At 40.0% G+C, this 22,791-nt stretch overlaps 1 protein-coding gene across 2 annotated transcripts in view; it reads right to left on the bottom strand.

Annotated features, from left to right (window-relative positions):
- Positions 1-18,813, bottom strand: part of LOC138758488 (non-receptor tyrosine-protein kinase TYK2-like) — a 152,447-nt gene extending 133,634 nt beyond the window's left edge. For both annotated transcript variants that reach the window (XM_069927447.1, XM_069927450.1), the window contains exon 1: positions 18,550-18,813. The gene's annotated coding sequence lies outside the window, so the exon portion shown is untranslated. The remainder of the gene's footprint in view (positions 1-18,549) is intronic.
- Between the last annotated feature and the right edge of the window lie 3,978 nt (positions 18,814-22,791).

Below are 22,791 nucleotides of genomic sequence, written 5' to 3'. Positions count from 1 at the left end.
TTATCCGGAATCTTTGGGGGACAGTGTGTTCCGAATTTCAGATTTTGGAAAACCAGATTTAAACCCACCCGAATTATGCTGCTGTATCCACCCCCACCCCCCTTCCAGTCCCCCCCACTCCCGACTCATGCTGCAGGTCTCTCCCATTCGCCCACCCGACTCACGCTGCCGGTCTCTCACCCTCGCCCGCCCGACTCGCGCTGTCCAGACCCACATAACCTCGGACCGAGGGGCCCAGTTCACGTCCTCGCTCTGGGCCATCCTAACCAAGTTCTGCCACAGCCAGTTACACCACACCACAGCCTACCATCCTCAGGCAAACAGCCTCATCGAATGTTTCCACCACCACCTGAACTCCCATGGGTGCTGTTAGGAAGTTGCACAGCACCAAAAGACCTACCAGCGTCGTCAGCCGAGATGGTGTATGGCTCCCCTCTGACTATCCCAGGAACATTCATTTCAACCCTTCCAGCCCACAACCCAGCGCTCTAGATGTGTCCAGCGATTGAGGGAACAAATGGGTAAACAGAAACCTCCACCACCTTCCTGACACAGCTCTCCACCCTGCAGTCCACAGTATTCATTTTTGTGCAGAGAGAACAGCAAGGGACACCCCTACAATGCCCCATGAAAGGCCATTCAAGGTGTGGCAGAGCGACAGTGTCGTTTTCACCTTGGACATTGGTGGGTAGCAGGACAGATTTACCACTGAGCACCTCAAGGCAGCGCATCTGGACTCAAACCAGCCTGTCCCGGATCCTCAGGTTGGACACAGAGGTTGCCTGCCCAACAATAGTACAGTAACTTGCTTAAAGAGTGGCAACGATCCTGGGGGTTGGGGTGGTGTAGCGGGCCAAGCGACCATGGAGTTATCCAACACAAGATGGCGCAGGCCCCCATCCCCTCCGGGAAGAAGCCCGCAGTGGGTGACACATGTTGCCTGGGGACAGCGCCACTTCCGTGTTGTGTGCCGCTGGACAGGGAATGACGCCATGACATCCTGATGTCAGTTCCTAAGGCCAGCGCGCTCCTCACAAGAAGTGGGTGGTCTCCTCAAGCAGCGCGAGGAATTTGAAATAAAGTTCAGCTCGTGCTGTGTGGACGTCTCTCACTTTGGTAGCACTGCTATTAGCAGATACTATAAACTGTTTAAACTGCTCAATTCAAGCTGATAAGTTCCCAGTTCAATTGCAAAAAAGTGTTCTCTCCCAATCATGGATTACAACCAGGCTGACCTAAGTGCAGTACTGAGAGAAGTCTGCATGATCAGAAGTTGGTTGATTGAGGTAGGACAAATTCACCATGTAAAGGTCAGCAATGAGGAAGTACGCTCCTCTGTCCCTGATCAAAATTCCTCCCTCGACCAGCATCAGCAAGAGTAAATGAATTCTGATAAACATTAGTTTTAAACCACAATACAAAGTCAGTATCTTTCTGGGACATAAGTGCCATTCAATGCTGGAGAAACTCAGCTGGTCAAACAGTGTTCTTTAACCAACATTTTGGGCTTGAGGTATTGAAAAATGTCAGCAGGCGTCCTAACAAAATGGTGGGGGATGGAGGGGAAGCACAGTCCCAAAGGCAGGAAGTAATAGGTAGAAAAAGGAGGGAGGGCACAGCAGCAAACAGGGGGAGGAGGAATGGCTCAGTGAATAGAGCAGGAAGGAGAGAGCTAAGGGAAAGAAGTCATGGGGAAAGGGAAGGGAGAGAGAGTAGGTTAGCCCAAAGTGGAAGTAGGAATCCTAGCTCTTCTGCTGGAGGTCTATTCTAGTTTGCCTGTTCTTTCCCAATTAATTTTCCCTTTCTGAGGTATTAGTTCTGTATTCCAGCTGAGCTCAAACATTTCCAGCATGTTCTACTTTATTTTGCATGAAAAAAACTTCCATGTACTTGTATACCATTGAAAAGATAATCTTCTGCAGAATCTAGTTTTTGTTCCTCATTACAACTGTTTTCATTTGACCATAACACCACAGTATAGGAAACCAACCTCTCAGATCGCGTCTTGTTGCCTCAGTCAATCCTATTACCCATTGTGATTTCCATTTTCTTGCAAGCTAGGCTTCTGGTCCATTCTTCACCACACCATTGACTGTTATGTTCTACATTCTAGGCACTATATGAATGTGAGTGGTTGGACTTATTCACCAGCACCTTTCGCAAACTCACAATAAAAAAAGCTCAGCTTCCCTCCATGTCACTGCCTTGTAGGTGGTTTTTATGAATTTCTATGCAAACCAAAACTATGGTAGATCCACTACTCGGGTGGATGCAGGAGATTCCGTGGCAGACCAGATGACCCACCACTATTCATGCAACATTAATGAAACATACAATTTCATTATCAGTGTTGGCAGGAGTTCAAGGACAATTTGGATATTGCATTACTTAAAATACAACATTAGACAATAGACAATAGGAGCTGGAGTAGGCCCTTCGGCCCGTCGAGCCAGCACCGCCATTTTACAGATCATGGCTGATCACTACCATCAGTACCCCTTTCCAGCCTTATCCCCATAACCCTTAACTCCTTTGCCCACTAGAGTCTTATCTAACTCTCTTTTGAACATAATCAGCGAATCTGCCTCTACCAATGGTAGCAAAGGTGCAAAGCTGCAATGGTTGCAAAGGCTGTGGAATGTCTGGAGAGGAACACAATATGGAGTATTTTATACCACAGTGACTTGAGGATGTACGCATCTTTAGCAACTTCTGTTTTTTTTTTAAAAAAAGCTGATTTCTTTCAATTTACAGATTAGGGGAGGGGAAAGTTTAAGGGCTGAATCATTGTGTTGATCTGACACATTGCAATGTTAATTCACTCTGAAAAGGCCAATAATTTTTTTTTGAAAATTTTATTTAAGACTTATATAACAAATATAATAAAATGAAATACATAAAAAAATAAACAAAACTCCCTTTTCCCCTCCCCATCCCCTCATCTAAACTATCCCCTCCTTACCTCCTCAACCCCCCCCCCCCCACCAGAGCCTTAAACACAAAAAAAATTCTGGGTATTAAATACTAACTGTTTGGTGTGCCAACTCTGTACAAATCATCTACTTAAGATCTATAGCCATATGTTCTAAATATAATCTCCACATTTTAACAAAAAAAATTATTTCACAAATTATAAATTATTTTTTCCAAATATAAACACGATTGTAATTCATTATGCCATCTTTGTATATTCAACTCTACATCATTTTTCTAAGTAACAGTGATACATTTTCTTGCTATTGCTAACCCTAATCGTACAAAAGCCAAATATGATTTGTCCATCTGTAACCTTGCATTTAATACATTCATATAACCTAATAAACACACCATCAGATCCAATTGCAAATCAATTTTAAACAAATCTCTCAAAAACTTTATAACTTTTTCACACGACCAAACAGAATGCACAAAAGTACCTATCTGTTCCCCACATCTAAAACAAAATTGACAAACTAAATCCAAATTTCTTCAACTTTTCAGGAGTTAAATACAATTGATGTATAAAGTTATAATTGACAATACCATACCTCACATTAAGTAATTTTGTAACACTATCAGTACACATATTCGACTACTCTTCCCAAGACAAAACAATATCGAAATCCTTCTCCCATTTCTCCTTTATTTTATATATGTCAACTTTATCCATTTTTTCCTGCAACAACCTATACATATCTGAAATAAACCCCTTATTCCCTTCATCTGAAATTAACATCTCAAATTTTATTTGACCTGGCAAAACCAAATCTCATCCAAAATCTATTTGTAAAAAAATCCCTAACTTGATAATAAGCAAAAAAAGAATTTGGTGAAATACCAAATTTCTCTCAGTCTATTAAATGTAGAAAATCTACCTGCCTCAAAACAATCCTGTATCATACTAATTCCTTTCATTTCCCAATTTTTCAAATAAGGATTATTTAAAGAAAAAGGGATTAATTTATTTTGATATATTGGTGATTTTTCCTTTAGAATCTATGTTGATTTTGCTTATGCCAAATATCTATTACATGTCACAATACAGGTAATTTATATTTTTGTAACAATTGAGGACTCCATTTATAAATAAAATGACTGATATTATTTTCAGAAATCTGATCCAATTCAACTTTTACCCACATAAGTGGTTGTTCAATATCGAATAACCTATTAATAAATTTCAATTGCGCTGCCTCGTAATAATTTTGAAAATGTGATAATTGAAGACCACCCAACTTACACCACCATGTTAATTTCTGCATAGAAACTCTTGACAATTTACCTTTCCACAAAAATAATCAAATTACTTTATTTAATTCCTTTTAAAATTTCTTTGGTATTACACTTGGAATAAATTGAAAAATATATTGTATTTGGGGATAAATATTCATTTTTATACAATTCACTCTCCTAATTAAAGTCAACGGTAAAACTTTCCATCTACATATATCAGCTTTGATTTTATTTAACAGCGGTAATATAATTTAAACTATATAAATCTTGATATTCTCTACTCACTACAACTACAACTCTTAAATATTTAATTTTAATTTTATTAGACCATCTAAACTCGTCTACAATCTGTATAATCTTCATCTGATATAGATAATATCTCACTTTTTTCACCAATTACCTGAAAACGTACCATATCGATTTAACAAGTTTTGCGAAGATTCTAATGAATCTTTAGGATATGTCAAATATATCAACACATCATCTGCAAACAAATTAATTTTACACTCTTGTTCTCCTATTGTAATCCCTTTAATACTAGAATCTTGCCTGAAAGCTTGAGCCAGAGGTTCTATTACCAAAGCAAATAAAGCTGGAGAAAGAGGACAACCCTGTCTAGTCGAACAAGACAAATTAAATGCCCTTGCAATCTGTCCATTCATCATCACTCTTGCTGAAAGATTAGTATATCTTCTTTGATCCAACCAATAAAAAAAAGGACCAAAATTAAATCTTTCTAACACTTCAAACAAGAAATTTCATTCAACCCGGTCAAATGCTTTTTCTGCGTCTAATGCTACTATCATTGGTTGATTGACTTGTTGCCTTGCAGCATTTATTATTAAAATCAATTTAACAATATTATCTGCAGAGTATCTACCTTTAATAAAATCTGCTTGATCAACATGCACTAATTTTGGTTAAAAATTTGCTAATCTATTAGCCAATGCTATTAGCTAATCTTATAATCCACATTTAATAAAGATATTGGTCTATATGAAGTCACTTTTAAAGGATCTCTATCTTTCTTTGGAATAACAGTTATCAATGCCCTTAAAAAATATTCTGGAAATGAACCAGTTTCAGTTGCTTGTTTCAAAGATGGGCTTACAACTGAGTTTTATAAAGAATTTAATAATTTATTGTTTCCTATATATATATATATATGGAAGCCAAGAATTTCTAAAGCATAATGTCAAAATGCAATAAACTGGGTTTCAGAACAATTAAATCAACAGCAAGTAACTGACATCCAAATGTTAGTAACATAGAGGCCCACGGCTCGGGCTGACACAGGAAATGGCCGTCGAATGCGGCAACCGGCAAAGCATCATGCAGGCTGAAACGCCCATTTCCCTAGGCCACTGGCTGAGCAATGAAACTGGCTAATCTCCACCGGTGGATTGCAGGGGTCCCAATCAGGGCCTGGGCATCTGAGGTAACCAATCGGCAGCCGGCCCGCTCAACCCATGTGGTGGCGCGGCCAAGCTGACTACAAAAGAAGGAGCTGCCACTGAATAAACTCAATGACGAATATGTGTGTCTTTCTTCTGCGAATTCAAACTACAGCGTTAGGGCTATAACTGAGAGCTATAACCTAGCTGTAGCCATAACAACCTCGTTACAATAGCATGAAAAAACAAAATCAGTTTCTCATACTCCCAGCAAAAGACTATAATATTCAGAAATAATTTATAGATTGTTGAGTTTGTTTTCAGTTTCTTTGAGGGGTTTCTAACTTACATAATGACGTTGAAGAATGGGCCAAGAAATAATGGATATATCCAGACAATGAGGAAGACAAATTTGCAAAGATCTGAATACAAACCTACAATCCAACCTGTCACACTGCTGGGTCAGATAGAATGGAAAGTTTTGCCACAAGGTGGGCTGCAATATTTTTTTTAAAGCCTCCTTAGAGCTCTGTAAAGATTTTCCTTATTTCATCTGTTGTTAATTAAAACAATTCCTGTGATGGATTTTTTAAAATTCAAAAGTTAAAAATATAAGCAGAATATACATGTTTCACCAAATTAAAAGTGGATTAATGGCAAATGTTTCCAAGCAACCATTTATCCATTCCATTATTGACTAAGGGTCATTTTTTTAAAAAAAGGTGCTTATAGATCAGTTCATTTTCAACATTTTCCTTATATACAGTATGCATTGTGCAGAAAACATGCCATATTTGCAAGCCAAAGCTTCACAGCATGGTGAAAAGTACACAAACATTCCACCCATAAACTCTCTCCAAGGCTTAGGGCATCACCTTTGGGTGATGTTTGTTTTTTTTTGAGGGGGAATAATTAGAATCTTTATATATATACCTTTTTTTAAAATTTAGGGGGGGAAAGAGTGATTTTCATTTATTAGAAGGGGAGCGATACTTTATACTAAGTGTCTATATTGTTAGTTTGTAACGATGTCTAGCTTGAAATTTGCAACTTTTAATGTTCAGGGGTTGAATAATCCAATTAAGCGAAAGCAAGTTTTAGCTTATTTTAAGAAAAAGAAAATTGATATTGCTTTTTTACAAGAAACACACTTGACGGACGGAAAAAGAACATTTGAAATTGAAGAGAGATTGGGTTGGACATGTTTTTTTTCTTCATTTAACTCTAAGGCAAGGGGTGTGGCAATTCTAATTCATAAGAATTTGTCTTTTTGAGTTGCATACTATGGAAGGGAATGCTGGAAGGGTTTTAAAGGTGAACTGTAAAATTTTTAATGAATTTTGGACTTTACTTAATATTTATATGATGATGAGTGCTTTATTTCGGATGCTTTTTTTGTTATTAAGTCAAGCTAATGAAAATATTTTAGTTGGGGGAGATTTTAATTGTGTATTGGATCCTTTGTTGGATAGATCCCCAAAAAGTATAAAGAAATCAAAGACGGCGATACAAATTGGGGCCTTGATGAAGGATTTAAAATTAGTAGTTATTTGGAGAAGGGTTAATCCTACAGAGAAGGATTTTTCTTTTTATTCGTCTCGACATGATTCATTTTCTAGAATAGATTTTTTTTTTAGTATCGGCACATATACAAGGAAATGTACTACAGGCAGAATATAAAAGCAGGGTTATATCAGATCATACTTTATTTTTCTCTTATGCAAGTTCAGAAGTAGTAGGTTCATCTTGTGGATGGAGATTTAATACCATGTTGTTGAAAGAGCCAGAGTTTGTTACTTTTGTTAAAGTACTGAAAATACTTTGTATTTGAAAATACTAATTTAGTAAAGTCATTTTGTGTTATGGGATGCGTTAAAAGCTTATTTAAGAGGACAGACTAAAGTTAAGAAGCAGTATATGGCAGAAAGTTTAGAATTAGAAAAGCAAATTGATGAGTTGGAGAAAGAATTTCAGAAGGAAGTGACAGAAGATAAAAAAAAGTTGCAGACTTATCAATTTGAATGTTTAATCAATCGATCTAAGCAGCGATATTATGAATTGGGTGAGAGGGCACATAAAGTGCTTGCATGGCAGTTAAAGAAGGAACAGGTTTCCTGAGTTATTAATGCTGTAAAAAAGAATTCAACAGTTAACTATAAACCTCAGGAAATTAATAACCAGTTCTATTCATTTTATAAAAAATTATATACTTCTGAGGGGAAACAGGATAATGGTTCTATTGATTCCTTTTTATCTAAGTTAATGTTTTTAGAAGAGGAGGATGTTGTGGATTTGGAAACGTCGTTTACAGAAATAGAGATTAAGGTGGCTATGTTGGAAATGCCCAATGGAAAGTCACCAGGTGATGATGGGTTTTCAGTAGAATTTTATAAAACCTTTTATGAAGATTTATCTTCGGTGTTCGGGGAGGTATTACAACAAGTGACTGAACAGTATGAGTTACTAGAATCTTGTTCTAGTGCTTTAATTACTGTAATTCCAAAAAAAGATAGAGACCCGTTGAAAGTGTCTTCGTATAGATCTATTTCTTTACTGAATGTTGATTATAAAATAATAGCAAAAATGCGAGCAAATCGTCTTGCTAAGTATTTATCTAAATTGATACATGTTGATCAAACAGGTTTTATTAAGAATAGAAATGCTTCAGATAATATTCTTCGATTTATTAATTTAGTCAATGCATATCGACAGCAGCCAGTGGTTGCACGATGCGGAAAAAGCTTTTGTTAGAGTCAAATGGAATTTTTGATTTAAAGTACTGGAGAAGTTTAAATTTGGCCCGTTTTTATTGGTTGGGTTAAAGCTTTATGTACGAACCTGACTGCTAGGGTGGTGACAAATGGTCAAGTTTCCTCAGCGTTTAAAGTGACACGTTCAACTAGACAAGATTGTCCATTGTCACCCGCCCTGTTTGCATTGGCTATTGAACCGTTAGCTCAAACAATAAGACAGAATGAACAAGTAAGAGGGATGAGAGTATTGGATGAAGAGTATAAGATTAATTTGTTTGCGGATGATGTTTTGATATATTTAACACACCCAGAACAATCACTGCCACATTTATGGGAATGTTTATTGCATTATGGAACATTATCTGAATAGAAAGTTATTTGAGACAAAAGTGAAATTTTACCAGTTGGAGAAGGAGATTATTCAGAGTACAAAAATATTATAAAATTGAAATGGTCTGATAAAATTAAATATTTAGGAATAATTGTAAATACTGAGTACCAATCTTTATATAAGTTATGTTCCATTATTGAAAAAGATTAAAGCAGATTTGATTAAATGGAAAGATCTTCCGTTAACTTTAATTGGTCGAGTCAATTGTATTAAGATGAATATTTTTCTTTGTATTCAATATTTATTTCAATCAATACTCTGTTCTCTTACAAAGAGTTTCTTTCAGGATTTAAATAAAATTATGAGAGAATTTTTATGGAAAGGTTAATTACCACGAGTAGCATTAAATAAACTTACTTGGAAGTATGCGTGAGGTGGGCTTCAATTACCTCATTTTCAGAATTATTATGAAGTGCAGCCCAGCTGAAATTTATTAGTAGATTGATGGATTTGGACCAGTCTCCAAGTTGGGCTAAAGTTGAGATGGCCTGCATTTTTGAAGTTGAGGTACATCAATTTATATTTCGATGGAATGTAAATTTGTTGAGGGAATAGAATATGCCGATATTAAAACATTTATTGAAGTTATGGATGAAAAATATAAGATTTTAGGATCAAATGGTAAACTGTCAATTAGAACGCTTCCACCAGCGTTGTCTCCGCTCCATCCTTAACATTCATTGGAGCGCTTTCATCCCTAACGTTGAAGTACTCGAGATGGCAGAGGTCGACAGCATCGAGTCCACGCTGCTGAAGATCCAGCTGCACTGGGTGGGTCACGTCTCCAGAATGGAGGACCATCTCCTTCCCAAGATCGTGTTATATGGCGAGCTCTCCACTGGCCACCGTGACAGAGGTGCACCAAAGAAAAGGTACAAGGACTGCCTAAAGAAATCTCTTGGTGCCTGCCACATTGACCACCGCCAGTGGGCTGATATCACCTCAAACCGTGCATCTTGGCGCCTCACAGTTCGGCGGACAGCAACTTCCTTTGAAGAAAACCGCAGAGCACACCTCACTGATAAAAGGCAAAGGAGGAAAAACCCAACACCCAACCCCAACCAACCAATTTTCCCCTGCAACCGTGTCTGCCTGTCCCACATCAGACTTGTCAGCCACAAACGAGCCTGCAGCTGACGTGGACATTTACCCCCTCCATAAATCTTCGTCCGCGAAGCCAAGCCAAAGAAAATATAATAATCTGCTTATTTCTTTTTCAATGTTTAATAGTCATTTAAAGAGTTGGGATTTTAAGGGTATAAAAACATTATAGGATTGTTTTGTAAATGGTCAATTTCTTTCTTTTATTCAATTGAAAGAGCATTTTGATATTACTGAAAATTCTTTATTTGTTTATTATCAACTTCGATCTTTGGTTAAAAAATGTATGGTAGAGAGATGATTTTACCTACATTGATGGAATTCAAATCTTTGATTTCTTCTATACCAAAAAGGGGTTATATTTCTGTTATGTATCAAGTATTACAAGATAATATGGATAAGCCAGAATGGGAGAAACCCAAGCTTAAATGGGAAAATGATTTAGCTTTTGTTTTTCCTGAAGATTATTGGGCAGATACGTGTCATGATACTGTTACTAAATTGATGAATGTACGGTATGGAATGGTTAATTATAATTTTTTGCATCAATTGTATTTAACACCTGAGAAATTGAAAAAATATGGTTTTAGTAATTCGGACTCTTGTTTTAGATGTGGTGTACGTATTAGTACATTTTTACATGCTGTTTGGTCTTTATGTACAACCATTTTGGCAAGAAATTAGGTTAATTTTGGAAAAAACTATATGATATTAAGTTGCAATTAGATCCATCTATTTTTTTAATGGTTTATATGATTCCTTTAAAGGGATTAGGATTGGATAAATTTCAAATTGCATTTATACGTTTAGCATTATCTGTAGCTCAAAAATGTGTAGCGAGTACTTGGAAAGATAATATAGTGATTAATATAATGCGATGGCATAATGAATTGAAAGCTTGTATTGTTATGGAAAAAAATTACATATAATCTACATAATAATTATTCTTTTTTTGTTAATAAGTGGTTACCATATTTGGAATATATGCATTTAGATATACGTTGATTTATTATATATTTTTAGTTTCTGGTTTTTTTTTCTTGGCTCTCCTTAAGAGAGCTGGCTGATGGGGTAGGAGGGTGGGTGGGGAATTAGTTTTTTTTATATGTATACTTATATAAAATTGTTTTTATTGAATGCACGTTGTATTATTATTAATGATTTCTCAAATAAATAAAGTTTGAAAAAAAAACTCAGGGCTAATGAAGGACTCAAATTCCATCGCTCAGGCTTCCATGTGGAATTGCAACTGCAAACAGCTGCCTTGATAGCCTTTTTAATTCTCCTTTCTCATCTTGCATTGACCCAACTGCCCTCAACTTCCTCCATTCCTGGGATGAGACCATCTTAAATATTGAAACACATGGGGTCTCTGCAAACCAAATTCAAGTAACCCACTCCTCCTCAGTCACCTCTCCTTTTCATCCACCCAGGTCCTCTTACACACACCCACCTTTCTAACATCACCTATTCCCATTACTCAGTTCCATACCCCTTCCCCATCTACACATCCATGCCCTCTCCGTCACCATCTCCGTCAGTTCACCATCCTCCTCATATATGATTCTACCCATTTCTTTCTGCATCCACCATCTCCAAACCTCACCCTCTACTCCCAATTCCAGCCCTCCTGCTTCCCCACCTGGATCATGTCCTCCATTTTTTATAATTAAATTTTGAATACCTTTATTCCACACTAAAAAAAAACAATTAAATGTACACAGCTGAAAGCACACTGGGCACAAAGAATGCTTGAAGCATTGAGACTGCGAGCCTGGTTGAGTCAGCAACGCGAGAGAGAATGCTGTACAATACTCTGCCGCGATTCTGTCATTGCCCAGCATTGCAAGAGAGTAGCTAAGCGCATTATTGCAAGCATGGGTACAGATTAGAATTCAAAATTGAAAGTATGGATTCGAACCATTGTAACTTAGAAAAATCGTAGGTTGGACCATCGTAATTATGAGAACACCAGCATACAAGAGAGAGAACAGCAAAACAAAGAAAGAAATGTAAACAAACCGACTATGCAATACAGAAAAAAAATCAATAATAAATAGTGTGTAAAGTAAGAGTCCTTAAATAAGTCTCTGAGACTGTTTAAGAAGCTGATGGTGGAGGGATAGCAACCATTCTCAAACCTGGTAGTACGAGCTTCGTGACACCTATACCTCCTTTCTAATATCAGCAGTGGGAACAGAGCATGACCTGGACGGTGTGGATCTTTGATTATTGCTGTTGCTCTCCGACGGCAGATCTCCTTAATGATATTCTCGATGATGGGAAGAGTTTTGCCTGTCATGTCCTGGGCCTTTGCAAGGCTTTCTGCTCAGAGGTATCTGGTCTGGCCCCAGACCAGATTGTGATGTAGCTGGTCAGTACACTCTCCACTACACACCCTTAGAAGTTTGCCAAGGTTTCCAATGTCCTCTGCAAACTCCTCAGAAACTAGAAGCACTAACGTGCTTCCTTCACGATATTAGTACGTTGGGTCCAAGAAAGTGACTCCAAGTAAGTTAAATTTGCTCACCCTCTTCACCTCTGATCCCCCGATAATCAGCTTTGGTTTTCCCTTCCTAAAGTCTGTATTCACCTGCTTAGTTTTGGTGACATTGAGGGCGAGGTTGTTGTTGGTGCACCATTCAGCCAAGTTTTCAATCTCCATCCTCTATGCTGACTCGTCCCCCTTTTTGAACAACCCGCTACCTTGGTATCGTCAGCAAATTTGTAGATGGTGCTAGTGTCATACTGAGCGACCGTGCATACCAAGATAATAAAGCAGATTGAAATGCAAGTACAGAACAACTTAAAAAGAGAACATTTTGTCAAGATATGGAGAAAGTAGAGGGGGAAACAGAATTTGAGTGATAACTGTACAGTAAGTCAGCCTGCAGCTGACGTGGACTTTTACCCCCTCCATAAATCTTCGTCCGCGAAGCCAAGCCAAAGAAGAAAGAAGAAGTCAGCCTAATAAATATAGCCAAATATTCCTCGACTATCTTGCCAATAATGGCTGGGGGTGGGGGTGGGAGACAATAGATGCAGGAAATCAAGTAAATTTTCCCAAGGAATTCAAAAGTGCAATTTTTCCTCTGGTCTAAATAGAGAAGGGAGGAAATTAAGAAACTTGCTCTAATGGAGCCAGCTAGTGGCCAGAATAATGCTGTGACAGATGTAAAGCAAAGCAACGAAAGGTAGATTTGCCAGTAAGACTTGGGGACACAAAAACCGACAGCAGGAATTGCAGTTTAATGACACGTTCAACTGATTGATTGTAATTTTTTTACAGCTATCTCTGTGAATCCATGTGCCTGCATGAGATTATCATAATTTTTTTTAAAACTCAGATCACTGCAGTACAAGAGGGCACCATGCACATGTATCATGGACTAAGCTCAGAATCAATTTCCTGTACTAACCCCGCATCCCTGGGTTTTAATTACAAAAATTATGCGAACCTCTCTCATCAAACCCATGGAAAGAATTTCATGCTTCAATGAGGTTCTCAGTCATTCATCCAAATGGAAGAGCACTTTGGCCCAAGTTCTGAATGTCTGCTCATAAAACCCCCATTTCAGCAGGAAATCAGATAAACCCTAGGCACTCTCTATTGCAAACATACCAGTGCTGCACACAATACTCCAGGTGCAATTTCACCAGGGCAACGTACAATTATTTTAAAACAGCTTTACTCTTGGAATTATCTTGGAAGAAAGAATTTTAACTGCTCAGGTAACTGTGCTGCCCCTTAAGTTCTAGAATGAAAAGTTAAATTTGGTCTATTTTATTGGTAACAATGAAACTACCAATTGTCATCAAAATTTCACTAATATTCTTTGGATAAGAACATTGTTCCTTCTGTCTGTACTAACCAAGGTTAAACTCAGACTAGTGGTGTCGTTGAATTGGGCCAGCCAGCCACACAGTCATCTCCCAAACATTGTGGTGAAACAGTGTGCACATTGCAACTGTTTAAGTTGGCTTAGTGCCCAGGCAATGGCACGGAAGGATGGGCAATCATTGCTGGCCTTATCAGGAAAGTACAAATTAAAAAAAAACAGAAATGTTGGAGGAACTCAGCTGGTCTCGCAGCATCCACAGGAGGTAAAGATTATATTACTGACGTTTCGGACCTGAGCACTTCCTCTTTGCGGAGGGTCTTTAATGTGGATAGTGGATTTTGGAGGGTCACTTGACCTCTCCGTCTGGAGAAGGTGGATTGTGGAGCGTCACTTGACCTCTCCATCTGGTACCTAGTCGGAAGTTGTATCACCTGCCAATCCAGGCTGGACTCTGCCCACCCATTAGTGCATACTTGACCATTTCCCCTTTTAATCACCTCGTGGTCTGGACCCTCCAGCTTACTGTACTATAAAGTCCACCACATGGAGTAGCTCAGACTCTTGTTCTTCAGCCCTGAGACAAACCCTGCTGTGGATAACCCTGCTGGAGGAGTTATTGGTAACGTGTGCACTACAAAAGGATCGGGGCTGTTGTATACTGATGTAGATAACATCTGAGCCATGCCCACATTAGACAAGGAACGGCGGGTAAGTATATTGTAGTCCTTGATTGCGATAGACCATTATAAACAGTTGCTGGTGTCGGAGCAGTGACCAGGAAATGGAGGAACGGGATCGACAGGCCGGGGGAGTTTGTGCTGGGCGTGACTCTCAAGACACAGACAGCGGATGCAGGGGTGGTGAGGCAAAGGGGCCTGGATGCACAGCTAAAAAGCGAGGTTGGGGTCAAGCAGGACCATAGCATCAGGTTGGAGAGCACATCGAGCTCAAGCAATGAGGTCAAGAAGGGCGATGACGGTAACAGGAGTAGTAGCCGAGAAAAACTTCGAGGCCAGAAAGCCTGGAAGAGACTCACCTGGGACACAAAGATGCCCTCTCTGGTCTAATGGGGAGAATGAATGAGGCTAAGGACAGAGTGGGTGCTATTTGAAGACAAAATAGAGTAGAGGAGAAATTGGAAGTCCTGATGAGAGAGAGGGAGCACATCTGGACCAAGTTAGACACCCTGGAAAACTTTAGCAGTACAAACAACATAAAGATAGTGGGGTTAAAAGGGAGAAATCCAGTTAACTTTTTCCAGACCTCGATCCCCAAGATACTAGGAAGGGATGTGCTGGGTGGAAAAAGTAGGGGTAGTGAGGGCCCATTGATACCCCCCTTCCAAAACAGGACTGTTACGAGCAAGGGCAGCTGTCATTTGAACTTATAAATAGGATTTATCAAGTAGGACATTCCACTATTACCTTCAGATAAGATCTTTTCTAAGGGAGAAATTACCTAAGTGCAGTGACATAGAGACCATGATTCGAAGAGGGAACACACACAAATTCATTCACCAATTTATTTCCTCCTCCAAGAGGAAGGACCTAATCGAAACCTTCATAAACAAGATGGAAATGGGAGTTGGACCGAGGAATAACGATTGATGAACAATGCTGGTCCAACCTGTGTTGGACCAGCAAGACTGCAATCATCAATGCACGGTATGTTAAGTGTCCTGGGAGTAGGAGGGGAGAGTAGGGAAGGGGCTAAATTTGGACACAACAGAGGAATTTGTATAGTACAGATTTGGATAAGTTGTAATCGGTTTTGATTGTACTCACTGACAATGATATTGTTGAAAGCTCTTTGAGTTCAAGTCTGGTACATATATATATATATATATATATATATATATATATATATATATTCCAAATAAAAAGAACAAGCATGATGACAGTGGACAGCAAATGAATCCTCCTGTTCTTTATGAACAGCAAAATGGGCGCTTGCAGAAACATTTAACGGGCAGCGCTTCAGAAGTGCAGCAGTCCTTGAAGTTTGCAGTCAAGTGTCAAACTAAGATGATGTGCTCACTTCCCTACAAATTAAACCACAACCTTTTGACTCAGATATTACTGTTCTGTGGAGACAAATTCCGACAGAATCAGAAGAAGGATTTATTCTCATGAAATTTGCTGTTTTGCTGCAGCATCGTAGTCCCAACATTCATATCACAACATTACTACAAAAAAAATAAAAGAGTAATAATAACAGTGAATGAAAAGTAAGGGAGCGACTTTTGTTTATTGATTATTCAGGAATCTGATGGCAGAGGGGAAAAAGCTGTTCTTGTGGCGCTGAGTGCTCGTCTTTGGGCTCTTGTACCTTCCCCCCCCGCCCCCGACGGTAGCAGAGTGAAGACGGCACGGCTTGGGGGGTGGGGGTCCTTGAGGATAGAGGGCGCTTTTTTAAGACACCACCTCATGTAGATGCCCTCAATGGAGTCAATTATTGTGTCTGTGATATCGCAGTTTCAATGAGGTTGCTTCAGTGGTGCGACAAAATCAAGCGAAAAAGATTCAGCCGCAAATTTTCTTCATTCCATTTGCCACTTCTCCACAATGGGGAAAAAAATCTAAAATTTCATGTACACATAATCTGCTCACCTCAGTTGTCACAGCTTTAAATAAACACAAGGTTTGAAAGTAACAGGTTTTGATTAACCAGAATGTGAGAAATTTTAAAAATGGATTGGCGGAAAGGGGTGCCTGATGGTCGGCAGGATTTAATTAGCCAAAGGGCCTGCTTCAGTGCTGCATAAAAGGACTCTATCAGCTCAAGTTATTTGGATTCAGTTGTAATAATGGCTCTGCTCCCCAACAGAAAACAAAATTGGATGTTGTTAAATTTACAGTTGTTCATCGTGTGAATAACACTGGCAAGGGTAACATTATTGCAAAATTCGTCATGTTTGCTGAAACCAATCTCAGGGTTGCTCCAGCTCTCGTCTGCATTCAAATCAATTAATGCAGCCAGACCAGATTCAGAATAATCATCAAAATGCATCAGTTTCAGGAATCGTGTCTCCTCTGGGGATATTGCAGCAGCAGAAGGCAAGGGTGATGTGAGAGTGGAGCAGGATACAGCAGCAAAGGGAGAGGTTACAGCCGTGAATCACAAATACAAAATATTGTCAACTCATCCATTGATCAGCTGCTGCATTCTGACCATGTTCTAATCTGCATCGATTTAAAAAAAAACCTAGAAACAAACAGCTTTCATTTGCCAATGAAAAGATCACACAAAATAGTTATGCCACTGATGCCCAAATCAACGTCAGCTGTGACCTTTGGATCAATATTTTAACAATAATTTTCTCCATTTATAAACAGAAATAATGGCTAGCAAATGTTAAATACCATTTTATCATAATTTCTTTCACTCAACAAGAGGAACCTTTGGTAAGTACAAGACTAAAAGGCATTTTTCTGATAGTTGTACAATTACAGATAAGACATGACACTTCAAATATAGTTTACTCAAACAACCAACAATATGAGACGTCACCAATGCATGTTATCTCGCCACCTGTGCATTACAGGATTGACAGGAGAGAAGTATTCCCCGGCTTTGCTTGAAGACATGCATTTTGGAAGATATTAATCACAGCTCCTGACCCCTACTCAACCCAAAGGTGAAGAAAGAAGCACATTTTGGTGGCATTCCTTCCATATCCACAAATGCCCAACCTTTCAACCATCTCAGCTCACCTGCTGCTTAAACCGACACCTTCTGACCATTTCAAATCACTCCTGACTGGCCTCCCTCATTCTACACTCTAAACCCAATGCCAGCTGAAGATCAGTACAAATTCTATCGCACTGTCATACTGCCTCTTCCATTTTCCAAGATGCTGTTATCCATTCTACAAACATCACTTAATAAAGCATTAATTAGGCCGTCTCTGTTTGATGTAAGAACACAATACTGGAGAAGTTCAGCGAGTCAAACAGCATAAGATAGATGTTTCGTGCTTGAGCCCTTCATCAGGTAACACTGTTTGATCTGCTGAGTTTCTCAAGCATTGTGTTTTTACTTCAACCACAGTGTCCAGTTTTTCGTGTTTTACTACTCTTCAAACAGCATACTTTATGGAGCAAAGACAAAGACATAAACAATGTTTCAGGCTTGATCTCTTCGCCATGGTACAATTTGATCCGTCGCTTGGAGAACAGGGCCAAGAAATCAATTTTCAACATGGTTGTCGAAGGCGATCAAGCCTGAAGTTGGTTTATTTGCATTTGTTATCTATTGACAGTTCTTTGTTTACGTGTGTACAGTTTACTTTTTTGCACTACCAATTAGTGGTAATTCTGCTGCGCCTGCAGGAAAAAGAAATCTCAGGGTTGCATGCATTCTGCCAAAAGAAATCTGAAACTTCAGTGTTTAAACAAATTCCAGCCCCTTGCTGCACAGTCCAGATCCTAACCTGTTATAGTCGTTTTCAAGCAAATTTCTCACAAGAGAAATCAGTTTTGATTTCAATTTCCACACACTTTCGCTTGTCAACCCTTGACAACATGCATGTGCGTCTATTATCCAAATATGACTCACTCTTGCAGTCAGTCCCATTATCTGTCCACAGACTCTTCATTCGTGACACAATCATTTCTTTCTACTATCCGCCTGATTTCTTGAAGCTTTGCCTCATTTGCTTTCCAGTGTTTGTGAACTTCTATGATTTGGCTGCATACTTTTTGGGAGGTTTCTCCCTCATTCCCCATCTTCCCCCCCACCCACCCCTCCGCCCTCCCCCCTTCAAGGCTCACCCCCCTCAAGGTTCCCAGTCACCGTTCAGCACCACGTCTCTGGAAAGTGCTGAGGATCCAGTACCCCGACCCCCTCGGCCTTACCTTGACCCCAGGGGGAGCAAGCGCAGCAGACTCGGCCGCTGGGCGTCAGTGAAGCGAGGCCCGGGGCCCATCCGCCGCGGCCCGTCACCTTCCCCGGCCCCCGCGCTTCTTGACAACCGAGAGAGGGGACCCCCTCCTCCGTCGATGTCAACGAGCGCCCCGCATCGGGACCGCTGCCCTTCGCCGTATCGGACAGGCCCGTCCTTTCTTCCGCCTCCGCTCCTCTCACCAACTCGACTCGCTGGCGCTTCGCATCGCCCGCCTTCCGGAACAGACGTCACGTCCAACGCTGCACGCGCGCCTGGCATGCTGGGAGTTGTAGTTCAACACCAAACACCACCGGGTTCATCCAGGCACATTTTAGATTTATGCATGCAACCCTGATTTCTTTTTTTACCCCGCAGGCGAAGCAGAATTACTATTTATTAGCAGTGCACAGGAGAGGGGGAAAAAAACAAACAAAAAAGTGCAAGAGTCCTTAAATGAGTCCCTGATTAAGTTTGTTGTTGAGGAGTCTGATGGTAGAAGGGGGGCAGCGGTTCCTGAACCTGGTGTCGGACACCTCTTGCCTGATGGCAGCAGCGAGAACAGAGTGTGTGCTGGGTGGTGTGGATCCTTGATGATTTAATGTTGCTCTCCAATATGGTACAAGAATAACAACCTGAGTCTCAACATTGACAAGATGAAGGAAATTATCGTGCACTTCAGGACCAGGAATGACCACTTTAATAACACATTAATAACACCGCCAGTGGGCTGATATCGCCTCAAACCATGCATCTTGGCGCCTCACAGTTCTGCGGGCAGCAACCTCCTTTGAAGAAGACCGCAGAGCCCACCTCACTGACAAAAGACAAAGGAGGAAAAACCCAACACCCAACCCCAACCAACCAAATTTCCCTTGCAACCGCTGCAACCGTGTCTGCCTGTCCCGCATCGGACTTGTCAGCCACAAACGAGCCTGCAGCTGACGTGGACTTTACTCCTCCACAAATCTTCGTCCGCGAAGCCAAGCCAAAGAGAGAGAATAACTCTGTAGTAGAGAGAGTGGAGAGCATCAAGTTCCTGGAGTCCACTTAAGAAGTGATCTACCCTGAACACACATCTCTTCACTTGTCAGGAAGGCGCAACAGCACTGGCAAAGCTACTGGCCACCATCATGTCAACCTCGACAAGAGCTCTATCAAGAGCATCCTGGCTGGCTGCATCACAGTGTGGTATGGTTGCTGAAGAGAAATGGATCATCGATCAAGCAACAGGACCATAAGAGTGGCAGATAGGATCATTGGGGTCTCCCTCCCTCCCTCCCCCACATCCATGTGATTTACTGGAATCATTGTCTGAAGAAGGAGTGCCACATTGTTGAGGACCCCTTCCACCCTGCACACAGCATCTTTTAGCTGCTCCAGTGAGAAGGAGATATAGGAGTATTAGAGCAAGCACCATCAGGCTGAGAAAAAGCTTCTTCCCACAGGCAGTGAAAATGTTGAACGACCAAGGAACTGATCACCCTAACTATCTGAGACTCTAGTTCTGTTCAGCAATATTTATTTAATTTTATATATGTATACTTGTCCTACATATGAATTGCTTGTCTGTATGTGTATTACGTCTGATTGTGTGTTTGCATGTTTTGCATTGAGGACCGGAGAACGCTGTTTCATTGGGTTGTACTTATACAATTGGATGATAAAATAAACTTGAACTTAAACCATGACCATTGCCTGGCACCCCAGCAATAAGAGAAAGAGAAGCAAAAGAGAGTCCTTTCAGAGACATTTGAGTGTCTGTGGATTCGCCTGCAGGATTCTGGGAACAAAGAGCAGAGCAAGGGCTTTTCTCTTTGGAGCAAAGAAGAAGGAGAGATAACTTAATAGAGGTCTACAAAATTTTGAGAGGCACAGCCAGCACCTTTATCCCAGGGCGGGAGCAGAGGAGATCTCTACAAAGTGAATGGAGGAAAGTTTAGGGGAGACGTCAGGATTTTATATATATATATACACACACACAGAATTGTGGGTGACTGGAATGCCTTGCCAAGGGTGGTGTTGGAGTCTGCAACATTAGGGGCATTTAAGAGACTCTCAGAGAGGCATGTGGATCAAAGAAAGAAAGGATTATGAGGTAGGGAGGGTATAGTGTTTTTTTTGGGAGGTATATATCGGCTGGCACAACATCATGGGACAAAGGGCCTTGACACACAGTAAATAACTTGAGAACCTCATCCAGTGCCATGACATGGGCTTTCTGGGGAGGGATCAAGGCTTTATACAAGCTCAAAGAGGGAGGGTCCACAGGTACAGTCACAGAATGCGGTGGAGCCAGGTAATCAGGAATACACCAGCAGTTCACCACAGGCCTGTACTGAGCTATAATGTTCTATGGAAATGCTTTAAAGATAAAAGTGATAGAAAGATTTCAAATTGAATTCCAGACTTTTGGGCCAGACAGGTGACAGCATGACCCACAATAATCAGAGATTTGTGATAACTCAGACGTGGAGGCGATGCAATGAAATTTACCAGATCACAATCAATGGAGCACAGATCTGATGGGTTTGACAAAATGAATGCAATAAGTTCATTACCTGCATGGATTCTGTTGGACCATATTTTCCCAAAAGTCAATTGCCATGGGCAACAAAATAATCAGTGATTAATAAAGATTTTTTTTAAATTTAAAACAGGAACCTTTGCTTTATTCAAGGTTTGAATGGAAGGCTGGAGAAATCACAGATTAGACACAGGAATCAAGACCAAAAATAGAACTTATTCCTGCTGGACAGCACTGAGCAGGGAAGTTCCTCTGGGACCTGTATCAGATCCAATGGGTAGTGACATTCAACAGATGGGTAGTGACATTCAACAGTGACCTTGTTCTGAGTGTGTTAAAGATAACAAAAAGGGGGGGGGGGGGGGGGAGAGCGAGATAGAGAGTTTCAACAATCATTCAAATGGTTTAAAATAAATTAATGCACAGATGAAGGAATTTGATCTTCACATTAGTGCACCAAACCATTAAAATTATTATACAAATTTCACAGTCAAGTGTGTAACCTTATATATCTGGAATAGAATTGGAATTATATTCAACTCGGGACAGCAAATAATTGGAGAGTATGATGGTGAAAATAAATATTGGGGCATATATGAAGGTTTATCCTAATTACAAAGAGTTAAGGATGAACCTTAAGTCATTGGAGTCAATGACAGGTGGCAGGTGAATGGAGAAAAGTTTAGGGGAGACATCAAGTGTTTATACACAGAGTTGTGGGTGCCTCAAATGCCTTGCCAGGGGTGATGGTGGAGGCTGGTACAATAGGAGACTCTTCGACAGGTACATGGATGAAATAAAAATAGAGGGTTATAAGAAGTGTTTAGTTTTATTTTGGTAGGAATATATATAGGTCAGCACAACATCAAGGGCTGAAGGGCCTTTACTGTGCTGTAGTCCTATGTTGAATCCTATGAGAGATTATTTTGATTAACTAGCACCTATCGAATGAATGGTGATGACCAAATTATTTATTCGGCCCCCAATGTTATAACACTGTTTCCAAATGAATAAAAATAACCTTATGATTTGCAGATTGTGGACTTTAAAGAAGTTCACAAGAAACTCCAGTTTGAAGCTAAAAGAACAGGTCAGAAGCTGCAATGAGTCACAAAATTCCTGAACTCCCTCATGAAGACAATAACCCAATTTAAGTACTATCTTATTCACTTGCTCACCTCACCACCACCACCCCATTAGTCGTGCATCACTGTTTACCATCAACAAATTCCATTGCAATAACTCTCTCAGGTTTCCAGAATAATTTTTCCTAAGCCAAGAACTTCCGTCAGCTCAAAGGAAAACAATAACAAGTACATTGATGCAAGTTCAAAGTTCAGATTTATTGTCAGAGTACATACAGTGAAACCCAATTTAACACAAATTTGAATACAATGTGATGAGTCTTTGGACTCTGGTGTTGGGCTCCTGGCAGGAGTGGGGTATAGGGCTTCCGGGGCTCCCAGATTGATTTAAAATGCATACAGAATAACTGGGATGTTCCAAATAAAAGGAGAAATGGAAATAATGCAACAAAATAAAAGAATCTCTGGGATGTGATGCATGCACTCTGGCAATAAATCTGAAATCTGGTGAAAGCACACTAAATATATCATGTTATGCCTTATGACTTTAAAAAAAGGATTATTTCATGCCAGAATGAATGAGGGGAAGGTTTTCCATCAAGTC

The sequence above is a fragment of the Narcine bancroftii genome, chromosome 3, assembly GCF_036971445.1.
Source record: "Narcine bancroftii isolate sNarBan1 chromosome 3, sNarBan1.hap1, whole genome shotgun sequence".
NCBI lineage: Eukaryota > Metazoa > Chordata > Chondrichthyes > Torpediniformes > Narcinidae > Narcine > Narcine bancroftii.
This window is presented reverse-complemented; position numbering and strand designations above follow the sequence as displayed.